The 15,937-nt window shown below is 34.4% G+C and overlaps 1 protein-coding gene, 1 long non-coding RNA gene and 1 other non-coding gene across 5 annotated transcripts in view; 1 reads left to right on the top strand and 2 right to left on the bottom strand.

The window, feature by feature from the left end:
- Positions 1-15,937, bottom strand: part of Lsamp (limbic system associated membrane protein) — a 608,883-nt gene that overhangs the window by 77,406 nt on the left and 515,540 nt on the right. The window lies entirely within an intron of this gene.
- Positions 1,457-6,158, top strand: LOC124079579 (uncharacterized). The gene is made up of 3 exons (XR_006847396.1): positions 1,457-1,506; positions 4,361-4,464; positions 5,884-6,158. It is a non-coding gene; the product is annotated as an uncharacterized LOC124079579 (long non-coding RNA).
- Trnas-uga (transfer RNA serine (anticodon UGA)) lies at positions 8,438-8,517 on the bottom strand. The gene has a single exon. It is a non-coding gene; the product is annotated as a tRNA-Ser (tRNA).

Raw genomic sequence — 15,937 nt, 5'->3', positions numbered from 1 at the left:
AACTCTGAAATCACAAGCCAAAAAAATTTTCTTTCTCTTAAGTAGTTCTTTTCAGGTATTTTGGTCAAAATGACACAAAGATGATGAATACACTGTCAAATGGAGAATGTTTTTAATGAGTTGAAAATTGGATCAAATGATCATTGTTGTATTAAAGCCTAAAATTTGAAGTCACTTTATTAAAATGTTGATAATGTTTCATGTAACATTTCCAGTGAGATTCTATCACCATTACACCCATGTTATTTTTTTTTAATTGGTTGTTCAAAACATTACAAAGCTCATGATATATCATCTTTCATACATTTGACTCAATTGGGTTATGAACTCCATGTTATTTTTTTTTTAATTTTTTTTTTTGTGTGTGGTTATGTATGGACAGAATGCCTTTATTTAACTTTTTTTTTTTTAGGTGGTGCTGAGGATTGAACCCAGTGCCTCACACATGCTAGGCAAGTGCTCACCACTGAACCAAAAGCCCCAGCCCCCTCACACCCATGTTATTAGTGTTGTACTTGAACTATTGACATTTTAATAGTTTTCCCACTTGTATTCATAAATGCTGCTGCTACAACAGCTGTATGCCTGTGTTCACTTAAAGAATTATGCTCGTAGCCATTGTTGTTTGACAAACTGTAAATTCTTGAAAACTTCCCCAGCATCAGTAAATAAAATTGTTACTCCTGTGCCTTCTTCCATTGGAGACCTAAGACCTACTTCAGTGTCTTCTTTCATTGAAGAATGGGTCTGTTTGGAAAAAGCAATCCATGTTTGGATTTACTTGGGTGTTACTTGTCTACCTTATATTTTTAATATTCTTTTTGCCAATGATTGTGAGCCATTCTGCATTGTTTTGGGCGGGCCTTGATTTAATGTGCATTGCTATCATTTATTCTATCTGGTTTGTTAATGGTCTCAACCTATCCATCTGTCTATGAATCTGTTGAAATATCTTGCTTTTACTCTGTCAATAGAGCTATACTAAGCTTACAAATATCCTTTGCTGAGCCTTGACTGGTTGTGTTCTTCGGCTTGGTAGCTGTTGATATTCACTTATAACTTAAATGTGGGTTCCAAAATAACACTGCTTCAGCCAGATGGGACGTGCGAAGCATGCTGAATAAAATTTATTGCCATAAAAAAGTAGAAAATATTGGTCCTCCTATAAAATGTGAGATTTGATTGTATCACACGCATCCCTACATTCACCGAACAAACATGTATTTCTTACCACAGTGGATGGCACAGTCAAAATTTCCTTTCCAGAAGGTGCCCTTGTCTTTCAGCTATTTGAGAACTATGGTTAGCTGGTTGGATTTGCAGCTTCTTCTGTTGGGGGATGGAATCCAAGATGTGTAGAAATTCCTGGCTGGTTACAATTTCTTTGTTCCCAGTTGATTAATGATTGACTGATTCCAGGTTTTAAAAGCTCAGTCTATTTGGTTTTTCTGAAGGTGGGACAACTCTGCAGTCATGCCACAATCCAGAGTCTTAACATGTACCAGGGTAAGTTAAGAGTTTTCCTAAGGCAATATCTTTTTTGGGTCTTTCTCCTTTCCTATCCTACTTTCCCACTTACATAATTTTCTTAAGCAATACTCCTCAATAAATTGTGTATGCCTAAGTCCTCATCTCAGGTTTTGTGAACTAAGGAATATAACCAATGATAATTATCTATTTTATGCTGGGTACTAGACAAAGGCTAAAAATTTGAATAAAACATTTTCCTTTTCACCAATGACTCAATGTTTTCGCCTTTGTGGATTTATCCAAATGGATTCTGATACAATAGTTGCTGAATAATAAATGATTTGCTTAATTCACAATTTTCCCATTTCTCTGAATCCATACATTGTTACATTTGATACACTTATTTTTATTCAAAAGGCTGTTATATAATAGAGTTTCTGTAAATAGAGTCATATTTGAAATGACATAAGGGAGATGCTATTAAAAGCACTATTTTAATACTTTTGTAAACAGAATAATTAACAACTAAAATTATCAATTTTGAAATATGAATTTTCATAAACCTCACTACTATAAAGAAGATGCTGCTTTACTTGGTACTGTATTGATATCAAAGAAATTTACAGGAAACTTCTCTCCCTTGCCTTCCCCCATTCTTATTTTTGGACTTTCATCCTATTTTTATAGTTATAACATTTTGACCTCATCCTGCTGAGTTTACTTCATGCTGATCAAATTCAGCTCTTTTCACTTGTTTCTTTATGCTGGATGTGAGGGTGGATTGCTACAAGGAAGAGTTTATATATGCAAATGTGTGTGTGTGTATTATATTTAATTCCATAAATCATTCCATCTATTTTCACCAGAATGAGTAGGCAACTAGCAAGGGATTCAGAATATCTTGATGGAATGGAGATTTTTTTTATCAGTCTTTATTTGATTGGAACAGATTTGAGTTAAAAAAGAAACAAATTATTAAAAGAGAAGAAGAGCATGAAGGTAAGGACGTGAAAGGATATGTACAAGGCAAATGGAAGAAAAAGTAATGGGGAACAGAGAGTGGGAACCAATATAATACACAAGAGGAGCCTTCTCACTGTCCAGTGTAACCGCTTTACTAAAAGTTTGCCCTTTGCTTGGGATGGTCTTCAGGGAGGTTGAAACCATAGCCCTGGTGGGCATGTACTTTGTTGAACTAGGGATAGGAAATATTCAACATTCAGGCTGAATAGGTGGATACTCCATGGGCTTGAGGTCCTGGGTATGGTAGTGGGCCTACAGTTTATATGGTATAGATAAAGTCTACAGACAGAGTATATATGAAAACAGGTTCAAGGAGTAGCTGACTGGGTTTCCAAGAAAGCACTGAAACTCCCTCTGGGGTTGCAGAAATCTGAATCTGAATCTAGTATGCCATAGTAACCCTGACTGTCTTCCATTTATGTACTAGTATAGTGTCAATGGTAGGGTATTATAATGTAGAATTTTTTTTAAAGAATAGTACAAAAGAAGGATGAGTCAGGGCTGACTCACGTGTTCAAAGGTATTTTAAAACCTCAAGTGATGCCAAGAAAGATGAAAGAATTGAATAAACAGAATGAAAAAATGGGACACATGACATTAATAAGTCCAAATCTGAGAGACTCAGATAAGTTCTTAAATTTTACTTTAATAAAATAAGATTACTCTGTATGATTGTGATATAATTAAAATTCTACAAAAACAGTTCTGAATAACAGAGAATGGAATAATTGGAAAATTGACTTAATGGTTGGGTGTCAGAGTGATTAAATTTGATTTTTGCAAAGGTATGGAAAAAAGAGAGAGCTCTATGTATATCTAAAAGATGTAGTAATAATGGGTGAATGGAACTAATCTTCATAATAGGTAAAGAGAATGATTTTGGAGGCTGACATAAGCAGTTTTTAAAAGGAACAGATGTTCTTAGAGAACAATCATAAACATCAAGATGACAGATAAGCAATATTATCTTGAGAAGAACAAATGGTGGACATCATTTCCGATAGTTTTATAGTGGATGAAATCATAAGCAAGTAATAAAGACCACTGTTACAGTTGAGTTTCAATTAATATAAAATAGATGTTAAAATTCTAATTCAATTCTAATTTAATCTGAAATTAATACTATTGATTTGGCAATTAGTGAAGACTGATCATTAATGATTGGAGATCTACTTTTGGCAAACTCTTCGTGAGGCTATTAAAAGGTTCATCACTGTATGGAAGCTGACTATGGAGAGGTTGCAGATGGCCCTAGATTTAAAGATATTGCAAATGTCAGTGAACTGCAAATAATGTAAGGATTGCTAACACATTTACAAATGTGAGCAGAAAACAACTAAAATAAGATTGAGCTTGGAAAAGATACATGCTTTAGCATAGGATAAAACAATCTAACAGACACTCATATTCACTAAGAAGATGAGCCTAGAGATAAACAACACTGAAAAAAGAATAAGCATGAATGATGATAAGAAACACAAATATATTCTGCATACAGCAAATGTAAACAAAAGATCTGCTGTTTTAGATGTTGACTGTAAGGAAGCACTCTGTAAAGGTCAGGCAAATAGATTTTAAAGAGAAATGTTATTTTATAGCATATGCAAAATACTAAGTAAGGCATTCACAGAAGAAACTATATTAAACGTGTAAAATTTAATTAAATATATTTACAATCCAAATATAAAAATTGAGTAGATTCAAAAAAGAGAAGAGCAAAAACTAATGAATAGGAGAAGCTATAAGAATGTTGCAACTTCATTTAACGAGTACTTAAATTTAACATCTTCAGTGTACAAAACAATGTGGTTGATATTCTAAGGGAAGTAGAAAAATAGATTTGCATTTGTCCATTACTGTCTTTCAGTGTTTTATTCTTCTTTGGGAGAGAGACTTACAAACAACAGATTCTGCCTTGTGTTCAAGAATTTTGAGAATAGCAAATGTGGTGATTTTCAAAAGGATAGTGAAGTAAGTAGAGATCAAAGATTCATTATGATTATGGAATTTTTTTAAGTGCTTGGGAGACATGATCTCAATTCCTTTCAATATATTACAATTCCATGGTTTTCAATTCTAAAGAAAAACTAGAATACTAGAGGAGAAGCTATGTCATATTGACTGAGGTCATATTGACTAAGAAAAGTATTTTACAAGATAGATTAAAGGAGGTAGGTTTAATATTAACTCTTGGCTTGGGCAGCTTGTCTGAATCCAAGCTGGACTCATGCATGCTATGACCAACAGAGGTCGATTGGAAAGAAAAACATATTTTTAGGTGGATAACTCTCTACAGTATAATTAAAAGTATTTTCTTATCTGATTTAGATACTTTGTTTAACCAAACAGGATATTAGAAACAACTTAGAAAAGCAAGGCTTGAGTTACAGCCAAAACTTAATACTACTGCTAGGGTCTGAAACAGTGGTTCCCATTGTGCTGGAGGGTCTGAAGACCTAGCTGCTCTATAATCTCAACATGAGATGAGCATGTAAAGTGTTTGTTTGTTTTTTTTTTTTTTAACTCTCCAGTGCTGGGGATTGAAACCAGGACCTTGGGCATGCTAGGCAAATACTTTAACACCAGCTGTAGCATGTAAGTTCTTACAGCACTCGATGAAGAGCTATTTTGGAGTTTCCATCTGCAACAGGGCTTTGTCCAGATTTTACTTTAATGGAAAATTAATTTTGCTAAGTCTTTGACAGAGACTTCTTCTTTGAGAGCACAGATTCTTCTGTGATTTACAGAATCAGGAGTTCTAATACCTAAGGGCAATGAAAGATTCCCAGCTCAAGAAGAGAGAGAATTTGCCCTTCCACTGCACTTTTGTTCTAATTGAGTTCTCAAAAGTTTGGATGATGCCCACCCATATAGGTGAGAACAGATGTTCTTTACTCAGTCTACTGATTTAAATGCTACTTTCTTCCCCAAATACACACACATAAAGAAATTAATAATGTTTATTAGTTTATTAGTTATCTTGGCATTGTTAATCCAGTCAAACTTACATATAAAATTAACCATCATACCAGGTAAATATGCTTACTCAAACATTCCTTCTCAATTTTTATGTTCATCTCAGTGTGGTTCATTTCAGTTTACCAGTTAGCCCTGGATCAGTCTATGGGCCATACTTTTGAGTAGCAGTGACATAAGGGACAACACACAACATTAGAAATTAGAACAGTTAAAATGTTTACAGAGGAAGAAGATGACACGCCAAGTCAGTAAAGGTCCAAAATTCAACTCTAAAGTCTTCATTGTTTCCTTTGATTTGAAATTTTGTTAGCATTTTTATTGCTGGATTTTGCCTAAACAAAATTGTTAATACTACTTTCAGTTCTGACCTTTTGTTCCTTTAGCTAACCTGGTCCCAATCCTTTTTTTCAGAGGTTATCAGAAACAGAGGGGGATGATGGAGCTTCTTGAATAGACTAAAGCCACATTACTACAAACCCATTTCACTTGTGATTCAAGAAGAAAGGGAGCAGTTGCTTCTAAGGATGGAATGTTTGAAGATTAAGAATGCATCATCATTCCTTCTATATTTTGGAAATCAGAAACCACCTTTAGATATTACTATCAAATATTTCTGTTCTAATGGTTGAATGTTTCATTGCTATCTTATGAAAATAAAGTTTAGCAATAATGTTCCCTTGGATAAATATGCTTAGCTTTAATTATTTTTTAAAACCATTCTCCTGTGACAGAGGTCAAATGCAAAATGCCATATCAGCATCAGTAAAAACTAACATGTAAGGCATTTTACATATTTTGATATTAGAACAACAAGTGTTCTTTGACCCCTTCTTGACCTTAAAGCATGGTACAAAGGAACGGTCTACAGAAACTGGCATGGCCTCCATAAAAGCCCCATTTTTTTTTCAATCAAGATGTTAGCAGATTCAATTAGTTTTAAGAAACTCTTGATATTTTCTAATATTAAATGTGTAGACTACAATGGGATGGATTATGACTTTAGGGATGAATACACAAGAGATACTCCTATCTTTTCTATGATGTATATTGTTTGTATAATTTTATACATCTACATATTTTTTCAAATATCAGGAGCTGTAAGAAAAACTTGTAATTTTTACCTTGGAAGATAAAATCAAAGTAAAGATAGATTTTATTCTAATAAATAGCAACAAACAAAATTCTACACATATTAAAACCACTTCACAGTAGTTGATAAAATGAATGCAATGCTTTAACGAGTGTCTGCCATTTAGTAATTTTATTCAACTCAGATGTTGCTCTTTGGTTTTGAATTAAGTAGAACAACTATATTAAATGAATGAATGTTGGAAGATAAATATTTTAGATACATTTAACCCATTGTCCAAGTTGCAGTCAATTTTGAGAAATAGGGATAGGATATGGGTTAAATATTTTCTGATTTTTTTTTATTTTTTACAGAAAATAGGGTTTTAATGAATTATCAAGTCATCAAGCATTTGGTATTCTTACACAGCAACAATATTTTAAATGACATCATGGGTGGATAGGAAATATGAATTTATAGCAGGTGATCTAGGGGAGACAAGTGAATTACATATTCTGCTTTACAAGTCACAGATCTACTTTACCTGGTTACAGTGATCATAATCATGCCTGGAGGCCACAGAGTAAAGCATGCATTGTTATTTCTAAAGTAATAAGTGCTTTATGAGTGTATTTTCCTCATTGAATCTAAAATATTAACCTATTTAATGAGGAGTAATGGAACCATAGTCTCCATATCTCAGGGTTCTTCACATTGCAAAGGCGAAAGAACTGAAGTCTCAATGCCCCATGGATCAGAATTTTTATATTACTCTTTGTTCTTATAGCTGTAATCATTAAAATCTAAAGGTTTGTGGTAAAATAAGGGATGGAGGGTTTTAGTCATTTTTTTGTTGTTGTTGCTGTTGTTGTTTCTGAGACCAAAAGACCTAACAAGAACAATTAGAGGAAGAAAAGTTTATCTGGGGGCTCATGGTTTCAGAAGTCTTAGTCCCTAGGCTGCCAACTCCATTCTTTGGGACCTGAGGCAAGTTAGAATATCATGGTGGAAGAGTATTGCAGAAGAAAGTGGCTTCAGACATGGCCACCACGAAGCAGAGAGACTAATGTCAACACACAAAATATATACCCCAAAGACATGCCCTCAGTGACCCACCTCCTCCAACAACACCCTATCTGCTTTTAGTCACTACTCAAGCTAATCCCATTAGGGGAACAACCAATTCAATGATTGGATTAAGGCTTTTATGACCCAAATCATTTGATTTCTAAACCTCCTTGCATTATGACACACATGAGCTTTGGGGGAATACCTCACATCCAAACCATAACATAGAATGAAATTCTCTTCATCATTATTGAAAATTTTATCTTAGATGAAGGGCCATGCACCAGACGTATGGTTTATAAGTGGATTGTACCAAACCCAAAGAAAATTATATCAGACTGGATACTAGGATGGTGTCTACTTGGTGATTCCTGGACTGAAGAAATTCTATACTTCTTTGTTTTGACTGCAAAGTGTAAATATGAAATATATAAGTCAGTCTAAGATCTAAAAACAAGCACCAAATACATAGTGATAGTTGGCTTTCTCTGTAATGAAACTATATTTGTATGGTATTTTGGCTCACTCGACTGAGCTCATTTAATTTGCCAGGAGAAGAACATGTCTTGCTTCTGAAGCCCGGGTTCCAGCATGAATATATGTGAAGTTCAACGAAACCTAAATTGCAGGCTGGCGGCAAGCCCATCTGACCTGCAACCTGCAACACAGTCACATAGCTGAGCCTTGTCTAGGTCAGTCAAGACAAAGTTAGCTGGCAAATCTATGAAGAGGAGAGGAAATGCATATTTTTGAAGGGGGTTTGTTACACAACATTATCATGGAAAGAGATGCCAGAAGCAAGTACTGGCTAAGTAATAGATTTTTTTTTGAGTTGGTGCTGGGGTTTGAACCCAGGACCTTGTGCATTCAAGGCAAGCACTCTACCAACTGAGCTATGTCCCCAGCCCAATAGTAGATATTTTTAAGGAAAAAAAAATAATCTAGTTATGTAATTGGATTTAGGTCAGGCATTGACGAGTAAGAAAGATTTGTCCTTATAAATGCTCACTCAAAAATCGTATGTATATACATGTAAATGTAGATGTGTGTGTAGCTATTTATTTACACAATTGATTAGGAAAGCTGCATAAAAATCATTATTTCATTTTCTTGTCATAAGCTATGCAATACTATGGCAAGGTTTAAAGAAGTAAAACTTCTGAAGTACTAATTAATTATCTTGTCATTGACATAAATATAGTAAGAGCTCCTTGTATTAATACATTTGTGATTATCTTCCTATCACCACCCTCAGCTTTTTCTGCTGTTTGTAGTCCCATCTGTTCCAAAACCCAGATTTCATTTAGAAAGTACTCAATTACTTCTTTCACACTTTTGCTATTCTACAATGCATCTAACCTCAATCATGCTCAGTGTCTTTACCATAAATCATCCCTCCTGTTATTCAGAGTTGCAAGTATCCCCATTTTTTCTCTCTAAAATAAACATCTTCCCAACACATTTGAAAACAAAGATGGGGAATATACATAAACTGACCCTAATCCAATCCAACATATGGTCCATGATTTCTGAGAGAACTAGACTTTCACAATTACTGCTGGGTCTCTTGAAATTTCTAAGCCTTCTTTTTGGAGTTTTGAAAAATCCACATAAAGAATGCTTAGTTTGAACGAATCCAACCTATTCCTATCTATCTTTTCACACCTCTTTTCCCTCTGTTCTGCCCTGATCTCAGAATGGAGGTATGGTAATGTAGAAAAGAAGAAAGTCAACTATGTGGCAAAATTGGATGGGTGCGATTATTTAGAATGGAATGGAATGGAATCCTGTCTACTCTAAGTCTGTGGCTAGGAAAAAAAAAAGTGAGTTCTGAGGAAAGACACTCCATACTGATCTTTTGATCTCTAAAGATTTTAGTCCCTTTTAAGGTAAGTCTCTGTCTTACACCAAACAGAGGACAGACAGGAAGAAAAAGAAAGGCAATAGGGCAGCAGTATGACTCATTTATACTCTTTGCGGAGACAGCTGGCTCCTCTGAATAATCTCATTTCCCCTGAAGCACTCCCACCCTATGCCGGCTGGGTAGGAATTTATTTAGGATTTCCCCATCCACTCTGGATACAGCCAACTGAAACTGAAGGACTGAACCTGAGGATGGCAAAGTCTTCTTGTATCGAAAACCCACAGGGCAGTTACCTAATATTCTACTTGAAGACCATGTTACTTGTTTGAAAATACATGTAAAATTGGAAGTTGAATATCTGTGTAATATCAATACATTTAATGCTGGCTATTGTGTTGGTGAATTTTCTCAGTCCTATGCACTGCTAGGGAAGTGTGTATTCACACCTGTGTATAGGGGTTACTAAAGATGAAACTTACACTCTGAGGCCCAAACTAGAGTTATATTTACATAAGCTCAGAGACTTAAGAAGGTATCAAACTATAAAATCTGTGAGTAGATCCAAATCCAGGCAAAGATGATATTTCTAAATGAAAAAAATCACTAAATTAAATCTCAGAAGGTTTTCAGTTTTGGCCCTCAAATAAACACAGCCTTGGAGTGTCAATGAAATGGCCTTAGAGAGTGAAATTTAGTACAAATGGCAATGACCTCAGAGATTAATATTCTATAATGACACATGAAAATCTTACAAGAATAATTTACTTCCTTACTAAATATGAACTCTCTAAATATGAACAACATGGTACTAGTAATTCGTTTAAAGCATCCCTACCAAGCTATTGTCTAAGACATAGTTCTAAAAATTGAATAGTATGAAAGAAATTCTGTCCATGCTTCCATCAACTACTAACAAAATGTGAAAAACACACCACTAACAAAATGTGAAAAACACACCAATCATATGAAGAACATCTTATATTACATTTAAATACAGCTGCAGCAGAAAGGATAATTGTAGGTACTCCTTGGGAACTGGCAGGAATATACTCTTTTGCAACTCTTCCATTTGTTATTGTTTGCAGACACAGTGCATACCTAACATTTGTTTTATGGAAACAAATAAAAAACTCAATAAACAATATATCCCTTCATCCTCTACAGCAATAAACTTCCATTTTAATGAGATTTCTATTCAATACTGCAATTCTGATTTCTCTTCAAGTTGACTAAAATAAGTTTTTACCTTAATTCTTAAATCTCAAAAGCATTTGTAACTCTACATACAGATTCAATACAGAAAATGTTAATGTGTTTTCTCTAGGACATTTCATGAACTATTTCTTCAATGTATATAGAGGATATCAGGACATCAACCAACTAAAATAGTCAATGACCTAACAGATTAACAGTTATATAACTCTATTTGGTAATGCAAAAAGAATGCCTAACTTCCCTACTATATCTAAACTTTCTACAAAACAACATCGTCCTGGTAGTTCAGGTTGGACATCTCTTTCATAATACATTAGTAGTTTGGGATGAAGATATTTCTTACTTTTCTAGTCAAGAATAAGATGTTCTCACAGTGAGTGGAATGATTAATAATAGAATATTAATGCCAGTCCCCAAATTGGAAAGGGGACCGTCTACTCTTTTTTTCCCTCTGAATTTCCAAAGCACATCTTTTCCTATTCTTTCCTGCTTCAATTTTCACACTTCTCCCTTTTCTTTTTCCCAGAAAATAACACCAAACAAATGACAATGAAACCTCAGTAAAAGAGAGACACGGTCAACCTTTCTGTACTCACATGTGAGTGACTGATAAAACTTACATTATGTCATTCTTGAAGGGCTTCTATATGAAAAGCAATTCATACACCCAAGGCAGGATTACCTAGTGGTGAAAACCTGAGCAGCCTCAGGCTTAATTTAAAATGAAGACTTTGCAAACTAGTTCTCTGAATTGCAAAGATCTGACAGGAATTAGTTCCAGGCTTATAAAGATAGGAAGCATCACAGACCTTAGGGAACTCACCCAGTTTGGCCCTCACCAGAAGCAGCCCAGTACAGTATGCTATAAAGATATCATCATTTTCCATGTAGCCCTAGAAAATGTGAAAAATTTCCCTTGCTCTTTTCTATGTGAAAAGAATTTATGGAAGGCTTAGGTAGCAAGAAAGCAGACATTTTGAATGGGGAATATTTCCTTTAAGACAAAAATTATACAATAGCTGTGTCTTCTATCTACTTTGCTCTTCCAACCCTCTTACCCCAAATGGTACTTCTGATATGAATGGAAGGAAGATTGGGATGACCAGAGGCAAATTTCCTAGGTATCCAATTGTCACATTTTGATGGCATGATTTTAATCTTCCTCCTCCTTTTTATCAATGCTTGTTGCTACAGAATTTTGTAGCCCAATCCCACTTTTCACTTTGGAATTACCCATATGGTTTTCCATGACAATCAAGAAATTAGTAAATGTGAAGAATAGAAGGTCAGTGGGTTTAGACAAAGGGGAATGAAGGGAAGGGAAGAAGGATGGGAATAGGAAAGACAATGGAATGAATCAGACATAATTTTCCTACGTTCATATATGAATATACCACCAGTGAAACTCCACATCATATACAATCACAAGAATAGAATCCTAATTAGAATGTTATGCACCATGTATATGTAATATGTCAAAATATACTCTACTGTCACATATATCTAAAAAAACAAATAATAAAATACCAAAAAGTTACATGTTCAAATCACAGCATTTTATGATAGTTTTTATTTTTCCTTTTACTTACTGAGTCATTCTAAAAATAAGTATTCTAGAATCATCTAATGGAGGTTCCTACTCCCTCAGAGATTTTGGTGATATGTTGGATGATTGAACAGTTTTTGGTGGTCAGTTGCAAAAAAAAAAAAAAGAAAAAGAAATTGGTAAATGTGATGCAACTGAGATTTAAAATGGTTTTGCACATTGGAGCTTGTTCTGTTCATGCTCCCAGTTCCTGCCAAGAGAGGAGACAAACCTTGGACTGGCTTCATGGAAGAACTCGAAAAGATCTGAAGCATGCCAAATCCTCCTGGTCAAAGTTTCCTTAGATCAGTTGACCTCCCCTAACATCCAAGTGATCTTAGATAAAATTAGCAGAACTACTTGGTCAACCACATTTGACACAGAACAAAATATGCTTAATGTTGAATGTCAAATTAATTTTTGTAATTTTTTTTACCTCAAAGTGACAACATTCAAGCAACAGGTAATGGATAATCTAGTGCTTCAGGACCACTCCCTGACAAGGCCCTTTTGCAAATTCCAGAGGAAGATTTTAGTAATTTGTTCGATTTAGTCATATGATTTTTAAAATTTGCAAAAATCTTGATATTCTAGTTACAATAGAGTACAACTGTTGCCTCCTTCCAACTGTCTTTTCTTCAATAATACTTCTTCTAGTAGTAGGTGGCATTTTAGTGGCTCCAGTTATTTTGTGAATTGTCTTAAACTATTAGTTGAGTTGGTACTGCATATAGTGAGGTAGAATAGAATTTAATTGAGATCATGATTCATTTCTTGAAAATTATTAGCACCTAGTAGGAATATCCTTTCTTCCCAGGTGTTATTTTGCTTAGCATTGAAGAGACAAAGGTAGTAATATTATATGAACATTATTTTATATCATCCAGCACCAGATTGAAATGAACGGTAAAGGTCAAAGTTGGATATGTACAAAGCCAGAAGTCAATAGAAAATTGTTCCAAACATCAAACATGTAAAAGTTATGCAGATTAGCTCAATAACTTGGGAAAACTATTTGAAAGAATCTGTGTACTTAAGGATCTAGTAATATCAGTTCCAAAAACATAACTCACAGAAGTGGTTTCATTTGTTCACTAAGTGACATTCAAAGAATGTTCTTCACAGCATTATTTATAGTAGCCCCAAACTAAAAAACACTCAATATCTATAAATAATAGAAAAAGATTTTTAAATTGAGATGTGTTTGCATACTGAAAAACTACAGCACAGGAATAAACCATATAAACTACATGTATATCACAAACACAAAATTGAGTGAAAGAAGCCAGGCACAAGATGGATTTCTACAGGTATAATTCAGATAGTGATTCCTCCTATGGGAGTGGTAACCAAGAGGCACGGGGGAGACTCTCCAGTTCTTGATCATGATGTCAATTTCATGAATGTGCATTTGTGAGAATGTATTGAGCCATACATGGTCATATTTCAGTATGTATGTGTCTTACAAAGATATCTGAAAAATTATAAACAGAGGATTCCACTGTCACCCAAATGGAAATTCTTTCCTATAGGAAAGAATGGGAGTCTGTCAGAGTACTACAGTCTTCATGTATGATGGTTGTGAAGTTAAACGTGAAATTTCACTCATTTGAGAAATTTTTAAGTTTCTTGTTAACTTTATACAAATTAAGAAAATCAACAAAGATAGTTACTCTTAATTTGCCACTAGAATGGGAATGCTGGCCATAAACAAATTAATGAGTGCTGTCAACTCAAATAGTAGTTAAAAATAATCATTGTGCAAGAAAATTCTCAGTGTTCTTACATCTTAAAGCTCATAAATAAAAGAATGTCAGTAGACATTTCCTTTTCCCTAAGTTGATAACAATTCTAAACATTTGCATGATATTACCAATAAGAGTTGCAAAAATCAAAGGACTTTTAAAATAATCAATATGAAAATACAATTTTTGATTAATAGTAGTAGAGGAAAATTAAATTCTCTTTCATTTCCTCTATAGAAATTATTATAGAGGCATAGTCTTATGAAGAAGCAATCAAAATATATTCAACAAAAGGGTAAGGTTTAAAATATTAATTATATTTTGGACAGTTAATTCATAAAATAATGATCATATTCTCTTGATTTTATGTTTATTCTATAAACCAGTTCTTAAAGTTTATAATTTATTGCAACTTGTATTTTTACTGTAAATAAAAATTGATTTTTATATCTGATTCAATTCTTCTTTTTTAGAAGTCTTGCAAGATGTAAGGTTAGATTGCAGAAAACATAGATGCCCACACAGGGAACGGACATGTGTACTTCACAGCTATGTGTACCAATTATAATGCTGTCTCTTGGTAAGTGGGCTATCATCATATCAAATTCCTTCCAACCTTCTTCTTTTTTTTTTTTAATTTTTTTTTATTGGTTGTTCAAAACATTATAAAGCTCTTCACATATCATATTTCATACATTAGATTCAAGTTGGTTATGAACTCCCAATTTTACCCCAAATACAGATTGCAGAATCACATCGGTTACACATCCACATTTTTACATAATGCCCTATTAGTAACTGTTGTATTCTGCTACCTTTCCTATCCTCTACCATCCCCCCTCCCTCCCCTCCCATCTTCTCTCTCTACCCCATCCACTGTAATTCATATCTCTCCTTGTTTATTTTCCCATTCCCCTCACAACCTCTTATATGTAATTTTGTATAACAATGAGGGTCTCCCTCCATTACCATGCAATTTCCCTTTTCTCTCCCTTTCCATCCCACCTCATGTATCTGTTTAATGTTAATCTTTTCTTCCTGCTCTTCCTCCCTGCTCTGTTCTTAGTTGCTCTCCTTATATCAAAGAAGACATTTGGTATTTGTTTTTTAGGGATTGGCTAGCTTCACTAAGCATAATCTGCTCTAGTGCCATCCATTTCCCTGCAAATTCTATGATTTTGTCATTTTTTAGTGCTGCGTAATACTCCATGGTGTATAAATGCCACATTTTTTTTATCCATTCATCTATTGAAGGGCATCTGGGTTGGTTCCACAGTCTAGCAATTGTGAATTGTGCTGCTATGAACATCGATGTAGCAGTATCCCTGTAGTACGCTCTTTTAAGGTCTTCAGGGAAAAGTCCAAGAAGGGCAATAGACTGCTCTCCTATACCAAGACCAGGCCTTTTTTTCCCTCATTTTCTTTGTTTTTGTTTTTTTCCCTCTACTACCTTTCTTTGTTCTTTCTCACTCCTAATTTAGACAATTCTGTATACGATATAATTTAAATTAGGGAAATAAGCATGGATAACTTAGATGCTAAATTCTTCTCCACAAATTTAAACTATTTTTCTTCTAGTCCAATTGAACAAGGTTCTATGTTATACCTACCTTCATCCAGGACTCTTGCCTGGGTCTTGGCTCAAACCAAATATTTCCCCATCACCTACAATTCCTCACCTAGTACCTGGTTCTGCTCCCATTTTATCTATTTCCATGAAGCATCTATGGGCAAAGGAGAGAAGCAGGCAAATGAGGTATTTGCTGACCATACATGAGCTTGTTTAAGACCTTCAAGGTTTTCTAAATGAAGGAGTATCCTCAAATTGAAATTCTATATGAGTGCAAAAAAAAAATGAGTTTATTCTGAGCTCTCTACCTTCATGCTAGAATTCAAGGAGAGAGGAAACACAATTAAGT

The sequence above is a fragment of the Marmota monax genome, unplaced genomic scaffold (genome assembly GCF_021218885.2).
Source record: "Marmota monax isolate L192 unplaced genomic scaffold, Marmota_monax_Labrador192_F-V1.1 WCK01_AAM20220418_F8-fsc00119, whole genome shotgun sequence".
Lineage (NCBI taxonomy): Eukaryota > Metazoa > Chordata > Mammalia > Rodentia > Sciuridae > Marmota > Marmota monax.
Note: the sequence above shows the minus strand (reverse complement) of the source record. Positions and strands in the feature narration are given on the sequence as shown.